Raw genomic sequence first — 17,500 nt, forward strand, 5'->3', positions numbered from 1 at the left:
TAGAATATTCGGTTATGCGAAAAAATTAAACAGGATGAATCATTAGTGTTGTGTTTCAATTGTATCATATCACAAATAAGGAAAATTAAATAACTAAAACTTGAATCAAGCAAGAATCAAGCATATTTACAAAGAATTGTTTCTTCATTTCCCTGTTTTAAAGCTCTATTACATGTAACGATATGCACCTATAGCAAGTGGCATGTTTGGGTTATTGTAAGGTACCTGAAAATTTAAGCTCCGGTTTTGATAATCAATTCAGCAGCTGTGCCGGCAGCATCGGCACCACCAAGTCCAAGCAAAGCTATTGCCAGTTCTTTCTCATTCCACTGCCTCAATCCGTTGCTCAGCCTTTTCAAAACATCAACATTGATATCCAAAACCCACTTGTGTGTGCAACCCACCAGAAGGCTCAAAAAGCCTGTTACATATGCACGCCAAGCGGCAAAATCACATCCCAGCGATATTTTCCCGTCTAATGCGCTCGCGAGAAATTCTAAATGCATGGCAAGTACCTTTGGTCTCCGTTTGGATGCAGATGAGGCCGAGTCCACGCCCCATGCAAAGGTACCACAAAGAACAACGAAGTAGGCAAGTGCATAACCGCATAGCATGGAAACTACACCTCCAGGTTCCCAGTGGTCGGCTGTATGGGTTGATATGAACCAAGAAGGTAATGTTTCTTTGATCAATGATTGGACTAAGCCTAATCCACCGGAGAGCCAAATCAATGAAGCCCCAAGTGCAGCAGCAAGTTTGACTCGTGTCATTGCCTTTCCAAGAGAAACTTGCCCATATCTCAGTCCGAACTTCGTCTTCTTCAGTTTCTCCATTTTCTTCCTTGACAATCCACTCCTGGCAATCTCTCTTACAGAAGATATTAAAAGAGAGACAATTTCTTCGTTCATAAACATGATATCTCTGACTTTCCGATGCGCTCGTAAGTACATAATACCTGGGGCAACTGGAGCCATTCCACCGGCAAAATGAGAGCCAAATCCATGGCCGAGGACTGCGCCCACTCCACCGTTGCTGCAAATGATAGAAGGGCTTAATCCAAGAGTAGACGTGAAGCAACTCCTAAGAAGCTGAACCACAGCATCGCTGTTGTGGTGGAAGACAGTACAGGAAGCTGAGAATACGAGGAAATCATTCCACCGCTTAACCTTCTGAGCCCATAGCGCAGAAATGATGGGCATGCACGGCCAAGGACAACCTCCACCTAGGGAATTCAATGCTGGGCCTATTAAACAGAGGAAGCGCTCGGAGGTTTTATCAAGTTTATAGGTTATCGCGAGGCTAACAAGGGCAGCCAAGGGCAAAGGAAGCATAGCCGGAGAGCTCCCCTCTGCAAGCAAAAATAAGAGATGGAGATAGAATATTAGCTGGCCAATCAGTCAAATTATAGAACATGCTTAGCACAAAACTCATCTTTCGGACATTTTTAAAATTGCAAGGGTCCAGATATATCAGTGGAGACAGATCTGTGTCTAAAGAACATGCAAGTCGATCCTCATTTTGGATTCACATTCCATTTACGTTTCCATTTGGTGTTCTGAATTCCAGATTTGATCTTTGCTTTCATTTTGCTTTACTTTTCTCCTTTTCTTCTAAATTACATTTAAAATTACATAGAAAAGTTACAGTGGGCAGTACAACGGAAGCAACTTTTTTCTTGAAAGGTCACTTCTGGGGATACAAATCGATAGAAAGTTATCATTATCCAAAAACTAATATTTGGGAAAGGGGCACAAACATGATGGTAGGAATAATACCTGTTGCAAGGCTTGGGAAATCAACACCAGTGGCAGCTATAATTTTTTTTATTTGTTGCTCGACAATGGATAAATTCGCCAAGGGACTTGGCCAATCTGTTCCATTCATAAAAACTGGCTTCCATATACCTCGTGTTACTTCAGCAGAGAAGTAGCTAACGATAGTTCCCAAGGTTGCAGGAAGGAAATCCGCAAGATCTTTGAGTCCTGAGATATTGCAGGCAGAAAAAAGGGTAAGTTGCAGACGAACAAAGATATTGAAGAGCAGGATACCATTTCCTTTGTAAATTGATGACTATAGAAAGCAGGCTGCCGGCACACACACTGTTTATGAAAGATTCAGGATACCTTTCAGCAACTTAAGAAAGACTGATTGTTTCGATTATGCCACACACAAACTGTTTGCAATTACTCCTATCCTATGCCCTACATTATATTCCCATTTATTTAGTTTTCAAAAATTGATTTAGATTGTCAAACTAAATCTAATATCATGTTTTAGAATAGAAAACAGACTCGCGGTTGTATAACATAAACTTCATTAGAATACCGGCAATTAACCATAGGGGCCACTTTACAAAATTACCACACTGACCCAATGGATCACGAAGAACAACATATAATTCATATTCAAAAAGTAATTCCTGTAATGTCACCCCAGCATTCACATGTTACGAGATTGAACCCACTTTTATCTCAACAATAAGATATTTATCTTAGTCTATTCCTAAATAAGCTCTTGGTATACTAATACCAGATCCTACTATACCTCTACCAATATTGTTTTCCATGCTCACTCTCTATGTTGCTCCGACTCTTCATTTACAGTTATGTCCAACATATGGTATGGGAATATAACCTCCAAGCATCCTCTGAATACATGGAAACGCTTAGAACCTGTGTAGGACACATCCGTGTCCAATTTTTCCGTCGATGTCCAAGTAACATAGCTGACTTTTAAGCAAGGAGAAAGGACATACCTGTCGCTAGTTCACGTGGGGCGATTCTTCCATGGGCACAGGCTGTCAGAGCAGCATCAAGCACATATGGAGTTCCTTCCAGGATATCCCATGCTGGCAGTTTTAGTCTTATCAAGATATCCTCAGCTCCAGTTGCAGAAGAACTACTACTCCCAGAAGTCGTAGAAGTTAAAGACTGTGAACCCCTGCCTATCTTCCTGAACATCATATTGAGCAGCGCATCAACAGTCTGATGAACAGTGGTCCCTTGTACAAGTCCTGAGAGGGTTGAAGCAATGCATTCTTGATGCTGCCGGTACCAGCATTTTAACTTGGGAAAGGAATCCATAAATATGAGTTCCGTAGGGAAGTTCAAATTTTTTGAAATTCTTTTAATTTTCAAACGATCCTTCGGTGATTTTCCAAAAGCTGATATTTTAGAGTTTCGAACCAACAACAGGTACTCTGGACTTGGTTGAGATCCTACTGGTGTTGCATCTCTCATCACATGTTCAACGGGTGGATGATCAAACTTCCACAACCTCAGTAAGAGAGTAAATGCATTGCTGAAAACCGCATGAGTAGTCAGCTCTTCCCCTGTTGGCAGAGTCCATGAAACATTCGGAGCAGTTGACCCAAAAACCTCACAAAGGGGCATCAATGCACCAGCAAGTAGTGGAACCTGATATCAAATAATGTCGGTGAGTGGAGCTCATAGGACTATACATTGTGGATATGTGCCACATGGATGCATCATTATTCAGTAATGCAATTGTCTCTGTCAATTCAGAAAGCAACAGCTTCTAATTCTTAACGGTCCAAAATTAAATCTAATTTCCCTCAGTTGTACACAGATCTAGGGTTGGCAAAACAATCTGAACCCACTGGTTCCAACCAGCCCTGACCCTGTAAGGACCTCTCTTTTTTTTAAAACAAGGTGCAGAGTGAGGTGGGTTTTTTTATTATAAGTTTTGAGATCGAGTCACAGGCAGTTTTAGACCAAATCTTCCTTCATTTAAATTTATAACTATTTTTAGTCATAGGTTAACCAAATTTGAGAATGAGTACTAGTGACGCTTCACTCCTCACTGGAGCAAAGTGGTGTGTTTTTGTTGATAATCTGAGTAGAAGAGTGTCAAGGAAAGCTTTATGGGAGCTGTTTAAGCACCATGGAAAGATTACCAAAGTGTTTATTCCTTTTGTTAATAGTAATAGAAGGCCAAAGTACAGAGATGCGACGTTTGCTTTCGTCCATTTCGAAACAAAGGAGGATATGCTCAAGGACATTGAGAAGCTTAATAACTCTACGATTGATGGGAAAAGGATATATGTTGCGGTGGCGAAACATCAGAAGAGATGAGCAGAAGGAAAAGATGGGGGGTAAAGAAGAAGCTCCAAGGAGGAGTACAAGAGACGTTCCAAGGAGGGGAGCAGATAAATCAGCATCTTTTAACAAGTTTTGCGATGATAGATCGTACAAAGAGTCATCGATGGGAGTAAAGAAGGATCATGCGGGTGATGGAGAAATGAAGAAGAAAGAGGATGGGGAGGTTAAGAGTCCTCTGAATGTGTTCATACCTATGGAAGAAAGGGAGTGGATCAAGCTGTCATATACAAGTATTCTCAAATCCACTGTTGATTTGGAGTCTATCCAGAAAGTAATACAAAGTGATGGATTCAATGTCAAAGTGGCGACCTAGGGATATGCAAAGAATGTGTGCATTATCACTTTCCCATCGGAGGATGAGAAGAAGAAAGCGATGGAAAACAGAGCAAAGGATTTAGAGTTCTGGTTTGAAAGGTTGGTCCCTGTGTATCAAGAGGGAGGAGTGCCTAAGGCCTTTTGCTCAGTCTCATTAATAGGTGTGCCTCTGAACTGCTGGTGTGAAGATTTCTTTTTGAAACTGGCATCGAGATAGAGGTCTCTGGTTAAGATACAAGATGAAACTCTCCAGAAATTCCGTGCAGCAAAGTTGGTATTAAGAGTGGCGAGTCCGTTTGACATCCCTGAGTTCATTATAATAATCACGAATGGGAGGCCTTATAAAATCAAGATTAAGGTTGATTCGCTGGAGGATAGCTACACAGATGTTATTTGGAATGAAGCAAAAGTAGATTCCTCATATGAGTGGGAAGATCATTCGTCGAGAAGTTATTTGAAAGATGACCAAAATCTGCAAGAGGGTTTGTTTCGGGAGAACAGGGAAGACCATCAGTCAGATCAAATCTCGCAAGATAGGGTGGAAGCAAGGTTGCAGGAGAATCAGAACGGCGGTCTCCTAGGAAATAATGTGGTGTTTAATGCTCCAGTTGTTTTGGGTCAGGATGCATTAATGATTGGCTCGGGAGAAGAACCAAATGACTTTGTGGGCCTGCCGAATCTAAGGAGAGTGGAGGAAGTGAACGTGGGGTCTTTTCTTAACAATTCTGGTGGAGTATATTTAAAAATGGGCCGAGAAGGACGGGCTCTAGCCCTGTAGCTTTTGAAGATAACTTAATTGGGTCTAATGAGAGACCTAATCTTCGGGCTACGCATCCAATTGATGGGAGAGGTGCTCTTAACCAGTTAAGGGAATCTGTTGAGAGAGAAAGATTATCATCGGGATTCACCTAAATCTAAGTCTCTCTCCAGTTAGGAAGCGATCGTTTTTTTTTTATAAGATTTGAAGGTCTCTTTAAAAACCTCCTTCTTGATTAATGGAGCTTGTAAAGAAGCTTCTTAATCATCGGAAGGAGGAAAAGAGTGCCTTATAATTTCATTGAAGAAAATAAGAATTACAACCTTGGAAAGAAAAATCCAAGTAGAACCCTTACAACAATTCTTGAGCCTTAAAACCGAACTATAGAAGTCAACAACATAATAATCAACCTATACCAGCCTTTGCTAGAGCATCGGCATCCATATTAGCTGTCCTTGCAATCCATCTAACAACCCCCCCGACAGTTTTAAGACACTCAACAATATCTCTAACAATGAAACCATAAACAGCTGGACATGAGACAACCTTATTGATCCAGTCTACTGCAACTCTGCTATCACTCTCTATGATCAACCTATCTTTAACCCTCCCTAGGACAGAGGTAAAGAAAGAGATACCCCTTTGGATAGCTTTAAGTTCCTTCAATGTTGGAGGTCCAGAACCATCCGGTTCCTGAAAAGAACCAAGGATTGCACCAGAATGATCCCTCATAAGACCACCCAGACCTGATTTTTCCCAATCACAACTAATTGCTGCATCCACATTCAACTTGATGAAACCCGTAGGGGGAGGTAACCAAGGGGTTATGGAAGACTTCAAGAAATTGTAGGACGAGTAAGAATCCCCTATAGAAGGATCAGAGATTAAGGAGTCCTTAGGAATAGAAACATCCTTATTCTTTGCTAAATACCAGGAAGCGATCGTTAAATTGTCAAGTGGACAAACATGCTCCGGTGGGGAGAGATGATAGCAAATTATTCAATAGGGTGTATAGTAGATCGAGAAGAAATAGGACGTCCATGGCCTCAGAAAAGGAAAGTTCTTGCCCCTCAGTGTCTTCGAGAAGGTTCGTCGACATGGAAGAGGCAGAAGCTACGTGGAAAATCAACATCATGATGGGTATAACCTTTAGGGATAAGAAAAATGTGTTTGTGGATAAAGTGGCCAAGTTGAAAAAATAGAGAATTAAGAGGAATGGGAGTTAATCTCTCGTTTCGCTTGAAGGTAATTTTATTTTCTTTTGATGATGAAGTTGTCAATAATTTCATGGAATGTGAGGGGTTGGGTAGAAAGGAAAAGGCTAGAGCAGTGAGAAGGTTGATTGTGGAGAAGAAGCCATCTTTTGTGTTCATCCAAGAAACGAAAATGGAATCAGTAAGTCCAATGTTGTTGAGAAGGATTAGGGCGAAGTATTTGCGGGGAGTTGTAGTGTCGCCTTCGATTGGATCAGCGCGGAGTATGATAAGTTTGTGGGATGAGAATGTTTTTGTTCTAAAGCAACAACATAGTCACAGGAGGTTTATTGCGATTTGGGGAGAATATAAGGAGGCCGGTCTGCAGTGTTGTTTTATAAATGTTTATGGATCTGTCTGTGGATTCGGAAAAATAGGATTTTTTCATAGAACTTATGTCTTTCATTGTACAGCTGGATATTCCTTTCTGTATAGGGGGTGATTTTAATGTTTACCTGAACCAAGAGGAGAAAATTGGTGGGCCATAGAATTTGCAATCGATGAGGATATTTAATGACTTTGTGATGCAGGCGAATTTGGTTGATAGAAGAGTTTTCTGGCATTACAACAAGGAAAGAGTTGTCAAATCGGGAGTGGGGAGGCTATTCTTTTCTGGCATGATGTGTGGGAGGGGGTGTGTCTTTCAAAGACACATTTCCAAGGTTGTAAGCTCTTGCGGTTAACAAATGGGGAACAATCTCGGAATTCAAAAAGCATAGTCAAGCAGGGTGGATTTGGGACATTCAAGTGAGGAGAAATCTTGCGGGTTGGGAGTTACAGCTTTGGCTCTATTTAAACGCTATTTTATGTAGTGTTGTTGTTGATGATTCGTTGGAAGACACCTCTGTGTGGAAAGAATAACCCGATATTTAATGACTTTGTGATGCAGCCTCACCAACGGAAGAGTTTAGGATTGCTAGAGGGATTCGGCAAGGGTGTTCTTTGTCCCCTTTGTTATTTAATTTGGTCGGGGAATTACTAAACTTGATGTTGTCCAAGGCTGTAAATTTGGGGTTATTTTATGGTTTTGAAATCAGGAAGGCAGGGAATTCTTTCATGCTATCACATTTACAGTTCGCGGATGATTTGCTAATTTTATGCAACGCTTCTTTGGGTCAGCTAAAGAACGTAAGTAGAGTGTTACGTATTTTTTAGTTGATGTCGGGCCTGCAATTGAATTTGGTGAAAAGCAGAATGTTGGAATTAATATGGAGGAAAGCGTTACTAGGGAATGGGCGGACGAACTTGGTTGTTCAGTGGAGGAGTTTCCGATTAAGTATCTTGGACTTCCTTGCTGCGAAAAAGAATTCAGCAGTGCTTTGGGAGCAGGTTATCCAAAGATTCTACAAAAAATTAGTCGGGTGGAAAGCAACATCTTTGTCTTTAGCTGGGAGAGTGGTTTTAATCAAGTCAGTACTCAGTTCCTTACCCATATATTTCCTTTCCATTTTCAGACTACTAACCCATGTTTTGAAGAAACTTAATTCTATTATGGCTAAGTTTCTTTGGGGAGGTTCGGAAGATAAAAAGATCCATCAGGTGAATTGGTCAACCTTGTGCCAACCTAAACATTTGGGAGGTCTAAGCATTTTAGATTTAAATCTTCTGAATCGAGCACTCCTTGGGAAATGGTCTTGGAAATTCGAGACAGAAAAAGACACTTGGTGGAAAAGATTGGTGTGCAGCAAGTATAATGTAGATCCGAGAGCTATACGAATTGAATTTACAGCATCTCATAGAGCATCCTAGATTTTGAAAGGGATACTGAACAATAGTGAGAAGAATGATGAGTTTGGACAGTGTTTCCAAAATCACATAAAATTTCAAGTTGGCAATGGTGAATCTCTAAGGTTCTGACATGATACTTGGTTGGGTGGTTATCCTTTAAAGGTGCAATTTCCGAGAATGTTTGTTTTATCAGTCAATAAAGAGGGGAAGATTGCTCAATTCAGATGTCGGAATCAATTGGGTTGGTGCTGGAACATTCCATTGAGAAGGAACCTTGTTGATTGGGAGGTAGAGCAATGGTTAAATCTAATTTCTTTGCTGCAGAATCTTCCTTGTGAAGAGGAGAAGAACAATGGTTGCATATGGTCGTGGAATGGAGAAGGTACATATTCAGTAAGATCATGTGTTAGGTTAATGTATGAGCGACAGCTTATAAATTCAGTTTGGATGAAGCAAGTGTGGCTCGGGGTAGCACCCCCGAAAGTGGAAACCTTTGTATGGCAAGTAATCCATCAGAATTTGGTTGTGAAATCGGAGCTTGCTAAACGAGGTGTTGAAGGCTTGGAAGATGTTTTGTGCCCTCTTTGTCGACTCGAACCCGAAACAGTTTTGCACCTTATGGTATCATGTAATGTGTGGGATGCTGGTGTATTTTTCTGCGTTTTTAGAAAGTTACAGCGGTGCTGCCATGTAATCCTGCTGATTTAATAGTGGCTTGGATGGGCTTAGTTCAAAAACTCTCACATTTGGAGTTCATACCAGGTGCGATTATGTTATCTGTGTGGAAGTGTAGGAATGAAATTATTTTTAAGAAGGGTCATTTGATTCAGTTCAATTGTCATTCCTCATCAAATTTAGATCGGTTCCATGGTTTGTTGCACAATTTCCTAGTGCTAATTCGCAGTTTGATTGCTTGGTGAGTGACCCATCGCTGGCAAATATTCATTGAAATGCCAAGAAGGTGATATCCTCTTCACCTGGTTGATCCCCTCCTCTCTTAGGTTTTTTGAAGATAAATGTTGATGGAGCATTGGAGGAGTGGCATAGAGGTGGAATAGGTGGTCTTGTTCATGACTCAAATGGTAAGTTGTTGGGATTCTTCTTGGAAAAGGTGGGGCTGGCCCCTATTTTGGCATAATTGCTTGCAATTAAAACAGGATTACGTTTCTTCTTTGAGAAGGAGTGGGAACATAAAGGGAGGTTGATTTTGGAATCGGACTGTTTGAAGGCTTTGGAGTGGATCAATCCTGGTTCATGCCCAGCTTTGTTCGAATCTTTGGTCAAGGAAATTTGTGTTGTGGTGGTGGATAAAAGTGTAATTGTAAGGTATGTTCAGAGATGTTGTAATTGGAAGGCTGATGAGCTTGCAAAGTCGGGAATTGGGTATTAGTTAGGGATAGGTTTTTGTTGGTTGTCTGCAGATTGTTATGGTCATTTCGTGGATGTATTTTGGTTGTGTTTGATTGTAATGTACTCTTGATGTACTTGGTATTTAAGTAATAAAATTTTGAGACACTCTTTTCCTCCTTCCAATGTCCGTTAAGCTATTTTAGTAGCTTGACAGTTATGAAGGGGGTTTAACGAGACTTCCCATTTTTATAAAAAAAAAAAAACTATTCTTAGTCATAATTTCTTAAAATTTATAAGAGTTTATAACATTAATTTGGTTTAGTCTTGTAAAAAATAATACAATATGTAAAATATTAAAATCCATTCGTAACTAATTTGCAATATATGAGAAGAGGATCTTTTCAGTAAACTCTTTGAAAACTAGTTCCATGGACCTTTCTTCAATTCATACATCACAAGAATACACATGTAAGCCAGCAGAAAAAACGAACGACGAAAAGTAAAACGTACCATGCCATGTAAAGAGAAGATCTGGACACAATCAACCGATGATATTCCAACAAGAAGAACATTCAAAAATGGGGCGTAACTGATCAAATGGCTCTCACTCCCAGAATAGTTGGCAGGAACTTGTGGTGACAACAAACTTGTAATAAACATAACAGCTTGTTCCTACAACAAGCGAGACCCACATAAGCTCCACAAATAGCACAAATGGAAGAAACTTTAATGGGGGAAAAAAGAAGATAACCTAACTTGTGAAGCACTTAAGAAAGATGATGACGAACAGAAACTGTGACAGTAATGCACCTTCTGGAAAGTGACCTATGGTCAAATTACCTGTATATTCCACCCACGAACTAGAGATGCCCCACAAAGAATGCTAGCAGCAGATATCTTCTCATCATTTGATCCTTTGGTTGCAATCTCGTATATTTTCTCGATCTCTGGTAAGCTTCCATCAAATCCATGAGCTTAAATTCAGTTGTCTTAGCACTGGGTAAATTTACAAAAAAAAAGAGCATCTCATATACCTGGCTTCAGGAAAAACAATGCCGTAACTGAAGACCAGGTCATAGCTAATATATTACACAGATGCTACACTTGATCAGTCGAGATACTTTAAATCCCCATTCCCAGCCCACCCCAACTCAGACACATTACCACACAATAATGAAAATGGTGTATCTGTGGCACTGAGACATACATTTCTAATTTCTGTATGAGTTTATTTGCTTAAACATGACGTGGATAAGAACTTAATATAAAATAAATAAAACAATCATACAGAAATAGAAAGAGAAAATGATGATAAATGAAGTTGAAATAATATTAAACCCGAATTTCAAATAACCCTTACGTTGTCCGTAATAACTATAAGCTATGTTACTCGAACTCAAGTGTAAGCGTCGGACACGAGTATGTATCCAAAACAGGTATGGCTAGATTTTTCTAAATTTTTCTACATATTTGGAGGATCCTTGGACGTCATATCCCCATATCCAAGTGTCAGACAATGGTAGTTCATGGAAATTGAAGAGTCCGAGTAACATAGACTATAAGGTATAATGATATAATTGACATGACATCTTTCTACCATCCAATTCATAAGTTCTCACAGAAGCAAAAAGAATCACCATGTTTGAAAATAAAATAAAAAATAAAAAAAGAAGATAAAAACAATTCCAGTGAAGCCAAAAAGCATTCTGGTAAAACCAATGGTATAAGTACTCTAAAAAAACCATCCATTCCTTTTTCAGATATCAGATCGTTAAAAAGGACTAAAAGACAAATCTATTAGATGATTTTATGGTCACTGCAATAATGCAATTGAACAAAGAAGGGGGTCACAACTCTTTCTAACAAGGATAGTGTTGTGGTTCAGAGTATGTCTTCAGTCATGAACCCCATCTTAGTGCTTTAACTACGCAACCAAGCCAACTGCCATTCCCATTCAGTAAAGCAGAGACAAAAATAAAAATATCTAAAGAAGATACATGTCACGGCATACCTAGAAGCTGGAGTAGCAATCAAAGCATTTATCAATGCCGGAGTTAGAGGGGATCCTTTCATCAATGACGACCAACCAGGCACTTGACTAGGAACACTATGGGGTATATTTGCACGTGCATTCACATAGCCTGGCCAGAGATATGCTGATGTGTCTAATAGATTTCTGGCAATACAAGCCTCAACAATCAAATGTCGCAAGTTTCCAGCTGCAATAGATAGATAATATTGTAAAATATACCCAAATCGGAATATTACACATGCAAATTGGAAAAAGCATTAGCTAGAAAACAGAACAAAATTAAAGGAAAGAGACAGCTACAAAACAGACAAGAGAATCAGAAAATGGGGCAAACATGTCTGAAATGAATGGAAAGAAAAAGATTGGCAAAGTTTTCAGAAAATATAATATCTAGAAAGAGAGAGAGAGAGAGACTTGCAATGATTGCGCTCTAGCAGAGTAGCTAAATAAAAAAACAAACCAGATCAAATAATCAAATCCCCCTATTTTAGTTGCATGATTCAGTTTTACATAAGAGCATACTTGAGGGGAACATTCATAAAACTTTGAAATAATAAAATAGTAGCTAACATTATTCTGCATGCACTTCATACTAGGAATTGGCACTATCAATTTATGCAAGATCACATCCCAAAATAGCCTGAAGTTGACTTCTACAAAAACACATCTCAAAGTGGCCTTAATAGATAGGTAACTCCATATCAAAGGATGAAGGCTAACGGTGCTTACAGCAATTCATGGGCATGTCATTGACGCTCATGCACTCATAGTATCCATTACCAACTGTAAGACCAGAAACAAACATAATTGCTTTGGCAGCAGTCTGATTGGCTACTGAACAAATTGACTGAGGTGGAGTCAATAAAGCCTCATAATTGATCAACATCTGTAAGCTGGATATTAAATCTTTACGACATCTTCCCGTGATTTGCTTCTCTTTTGTTTGATTCATTCGGCTGCAATCACTTTCATCCATTAATTCACTTTCCTCTTCCTCAACAATATTGGCCACCACAAGTGTGGTAATAGAAAATAACATGCACAAGCAGGTGTCAAGGCGAGGTATTGGACCCTCACTTATGTCCCTTTCCTATGAAACAAATCAAATAGAAAGGAATTGCAGATCAGTTTAAACACGTGAAATACTTGGAAATGAATATAGAAGTATAATGTTATCTAGACAATAATGTTTATGCTTCTCTGAAATATTACTACACCGTTGACAACCAATTTTACTGATAATGGCCTAATCAGTTCCCAAAATCATTTTCTTCTAGTAGATATACTATTTAGATATCCTAGTATTTGCCAAGAATGTGTGAATTACCTACTTGGTTGTCACAACAAATCACATAAAATTCCCTCAGAAATTGACAAGAAAAGAAGACCCAAATTTAGAGCTTCTTTTAAAGCAGAAAGTCCAAAGCCACAAACAACAAAGATTGTTTGCCCGCATCAGACACACGTGCGCACACTTTTATCCATCTAGAAACATGTATGCATATATGCTATATCATACATGTATATAGACCTGATAACTCTGGACAAAATATGATTACAAGATACATGAACAAATAACTAAAACAGGACATGATGGAAATACATGGAAGTGCCAAAATCTACTTAATATGAATTATTATCATATCAAAATTTGTATAAATATATAATATCTTAAACACAATTTTGACAAGTGAAAATACATATATACGACGAGAATACAGCAATTGCCAGGTCTACATATACACAAAAGTACATACATAGATATATGTACTTCTGAATGTATGTTTGGAATCAGTAAGAAATAGAAGAATGATTGCCCTCTTTCAACAAGAACTCAATCAAGTTTGCAGAAATTCATACCCTCTGAACAAGCCTCAAAGCTGCAATCCATAAACCTAGAAATGTATCGTGCCATGTTGTGCCATTGACTGCCTGTAAAGCCTTTACTAAACCTGCAAGGTTGACTCTGCCTTAGTAACATTATTGAGGTACTAGAATCTTTTCGGCTTCAAGTGATACAATGTATTGGGCATCTGAAGACAAGTTTTAACTAGTACCAGTAAGCGTTTCAGTGGCACCAGTTGCAGCCACCTTTGATCCATCCATAGCATCCTCAAGAAACAGATCAATAGGAAGCCAAAGTGCAGAAGGACTAGTTCCGTGATACTGACCAGATGAAGATGTTAGAGACCCACTGCCCATGACAACATGAAACTCTTGTCGTGATATTGTTTTACAATCTCTAGATAGAACTTTATGTGTATCAGATGTCAACTGCAGAAGCGTCTCCGGTGTTATGTTTGGAATTTCGCAATGACATTGACTTTGCTGCAAGAACTCTTAATTTCTGAATGAAGGCTTCCCAATGTGATGGCCTAAGAAGAGTAATGGAATCTAAGTGTCAGTCACATCTTACTCAATCAACTCAAGGCATTGCCAGGACCCCGTCCAAGTTCAGTAAATCAAATTCTTCAGTAAATGATGACATTACATAAAGTGAAAAGGCGCCAAATGAATTGCTGGTAATTTCTCATTTGTCTCTTATTCGTAGGATATAACTAGCACTATAGCCCCTCAACAGAAAGAAAGATCAATAACAGATAAAGGTCTTACATGTTTCTCCATGCCAAGAAAAGAATCCTTGAAGTCACTTTATTCTGCAGAAACTCCCCAATTATCTCAATAGCTATCATAGTATTTCCTTTATACAGCACATCATGTTGTTCATTTCTCATCTTATTACAGTTATCAGCAATATATATGTCCATGTCTTCAGTTACAGTAGGCCATATTGATTTCTTTTCTGGTATATGTTCCAGTAATCCTTCATCTTCTAGAGATGCATCAAGCAGTTGCAATACAATTAAAAAAACAAATTCAACTAGAAGCAGACCAGGTTCAGACACTTGAATGCCAAATATCAGGGAAAGATGTAGAACATCATCTATTGATTTCATAATCCTGTAATTTCAACATAAACTTGCATTAATACATATTGCAGTAGCTTAGCCTAGTGTCTGTGAAAGGATATGAAGCATAGGAAAAGTAGAGAAGTTTATACAATCAGATCAAACCATTTTCATAAAATAGAGGCTGACATGAATTTAGGTAATAATATTTCTTAAAAGAGGGGAAAATATTGTAAAATATCTCTAACTAATCTTGGATTTTATTCTAACTAATAAAGATGTCAACATGAATGGCAATTCATAAACAAGCCATACATCTACAGAAACAAAAGGGGTGAAATCAAAGCTTACGTTTGGTAATTTGGCCCGTTGATTTGACATTTAAGTGAAAAGGCATGTCTCCTAAGGAGTTCCATGTAAAGACGATATGCTGTAGGATGAAACTTACGATTTGGAATGACCCTGTCGTAGAACCAAATGTCAGTTCAGTAAAAGAAAATAATATATAATAGGCACCTCCCCATAAATCATGATCTCACTGGCCAGCCATTGTTGAGCAATATTTGCGGGTGGAAGACTTACAGATAGATGTTTTGTCCAAGAACTGAAATATAGCTATCTAATGACTGCAGTGTAACATAAAATTCCAATTGAGCAGAAAATTTCTTCAGAACCAAGATAATAAGAATAACAACAGCAACAACAACAAATCCACAATATTGTCAGATACCCTCGAGCTTTTGGTTACTCACAAGCAAATGGACATTAAAAGTAAAACGTTTAGACTGCTAATAGCCATTAAAGAAAGAAAAAACAGAATCAAATAATAAATTAAATATTTAACTTTTGATGAGGAAACATGGTAGCTTGTTTATTTTCTTAAAACATCAGCCTTTCTCATTTTGTTGCTTTAATTAAATAACGCCATAAAACAGAGAGATAGATTGAAATGAAAGTAGTTGTGATAAATAGGTCCTTTCAATGATGAATACAAATCCGCCATAAAACTTGAATTCGGCCATGCCCTCAGCGCCACCATCCACTTCGCCATGTATGCATGCTATGCATACATGAATACGAATAACGGTAATCATCTTTTACACCAGAAACAGAATTTAAAACAAAATCATAATAGACAACCGTTGTCACTGATTCCTACATGAGAGAAGTTTCAACAGAATCTACAGCATCCTTTATTCACATGAACTGCGGAGTCCTATTGTGTTTAAAAGTGAAATGAAGTAAAGCCCAACTGAGCTCAAGAACCAAACCAGAATACAAGTCATCAAAAAGATCTACTAAAAAATGCCCATTAATAATAACAAAAAAAAAACAAACAATAGTCATACATATCATCAACAGTAACCAACGCAAATACAAGCACCATGCCCTTGAGCCAAGTTTCGGTTATGAGAGTTCTGTAAAGAGCTTCCCAGGCAAGCTATCATATACGTACGTACGTATGTATTCTAAAACAAGGTTAAAGAAGAAAAGAAAATAACCTTATAGAGAGAAGGGCGAGAACGAGCATAGAAGGAGCCAAATTGGCAGTCAAGGCCTTCTCCAGGAACTTCCACGTGATGGGCAAGTTATTATCCCAGCAGATATGGGAGACAAGAAGGTGAGCCAGGTCGATCGAAGGCAGTGAAACCCCAGCTGAGTTAAGCCTAGAACTCAGTTGAACCGCCCAAAGAAGTGGGTCACTGTTCTTCTCCTGAGCCGACTTAGTCTGCTCCAGAACCGATTCCCATACCTGACCCTCCGCTACGGAAACCGCCATGCCAGCTTCTGCCGCCGCAAATTGGTGGTCGGGAGTTTGTTTGTACTAGTCTTTACAGTGGAGTTAGTCGACTAGAGAGAGTTGAGCCAATGAATCTCCGTCACTGTCCCTTTAAACCATGGCAGCAATTCCAAACTATGGGGTCACCATGATCGAATGAAAAATTATCACAACGTAAATCAGAAAAGTGGTTTTTTCTTTTTTGGTAATATGATTGAGAAGCAGTGAAAAGGGAATTTTTTTTCTATTTTGATTTTGACCCAAATAAAAGGAACAGTCAAATTTGGGAGCTGCTTGGTTTTTCATTCATATGCGTGTTCTACTATATAAATCTAGGATTATCCATCAGATCTAATATAGTAAACTATTGTGATTTGTGAATAAATAAACAAATCTCTCATCCAGAGACTAGAGCTTGATCTGATATAATCCAACCCTCAATTCAATTATTGACTAGTCCTCGACGAAGACGTAGTAACTTTTATTATTTAAAACTTAAGGGTAAACTACACAATTGGTCACTAAAGTTAAGTCAATTTTCATTTTTCTCACTTAAATTTTGAAAGTTACAAACGTTATCGTTTCATAACAAATTGATCACTCGACCGTTAATCGTTGTTACACCATTCACAGACGATTGATGTGGCATGTTTACTTGGCTTACCTGGTCATTTGGCCACATCGAACCAGGATTGGCTGACTATTTGATAGAAAAAATAAAAATCAATTTTAAAGAGGATTTTAATTTATAAATCATGGTTTAAAAAGAGAAATTTGAAGGATGGGTGCTTTGCTACAGACTTATTTGTAATCCTTCGCAGTGAGATTAGAGGAATGGAGACTTAAATATAGAGACATTTAGGAGTGGATGAGACATTGAGAAGTGGATGAGTTGCAAACCATTTATATTGAACAAAACATCTAATGCGATGTTTTAATTCTTTGGGCAGTTAGAGAATGAGAAGATTTCCCCAAATGTGAAAATCACTGAGTGTGTAACAACACATACGCTCAACAGCTAATCATTTCACCCATGAGGCTTCAAGGCCACCAAGCAAGTTTATCTATCCCTAAGACTCAAGCAGCCACCAAGCAAGTTTATCTACCCCTAAGACTCAAGCAGCCAGTGTAACATCCCAAACTATGGGTTAGTGACCAAATTGTAAAGTTTTAGAATTTGGTGACTAAAGTAGAAGAATGAATTAGTTCAGTGATTTATTTGGAAGTATTTCCTAAAAGTGTTAGTAATTATTAA

The 17,500-nt window shown here is 38.6% G+C and overlaps 1 pseudogene; it reads right to left on the reverse strand.

The window, feature by feature from the left end:
- Window positions 1–122: 122 nt before the first annotated feature.
- Window positions 123–16,534, reverse strand: LOC120172457 (annotated as a pseudogene).
- Between the last annotated feature and the right edge of the window lie 966 nt (window positions 16,535–17,500).

The sequence above is a fragment of the Hibiscus syriacus genome, unplaced genomic scaffold (genome assembly GCF_006381635.1).
Source record: "Hibiscus syriacus cultivar Baekdansim isolate YM2019G1 unplaced genomic scaffold, ASM638163v2 tig00111851_pilon, whole genome shotgun sequence".
Classification (NCBI taxonomy): Eukaryota; Viridiplantae; Streptophyta; class Magnoliopsida; order Malvales; family Malvaceae; genus Hibiscus; species Hibiscus syriacus.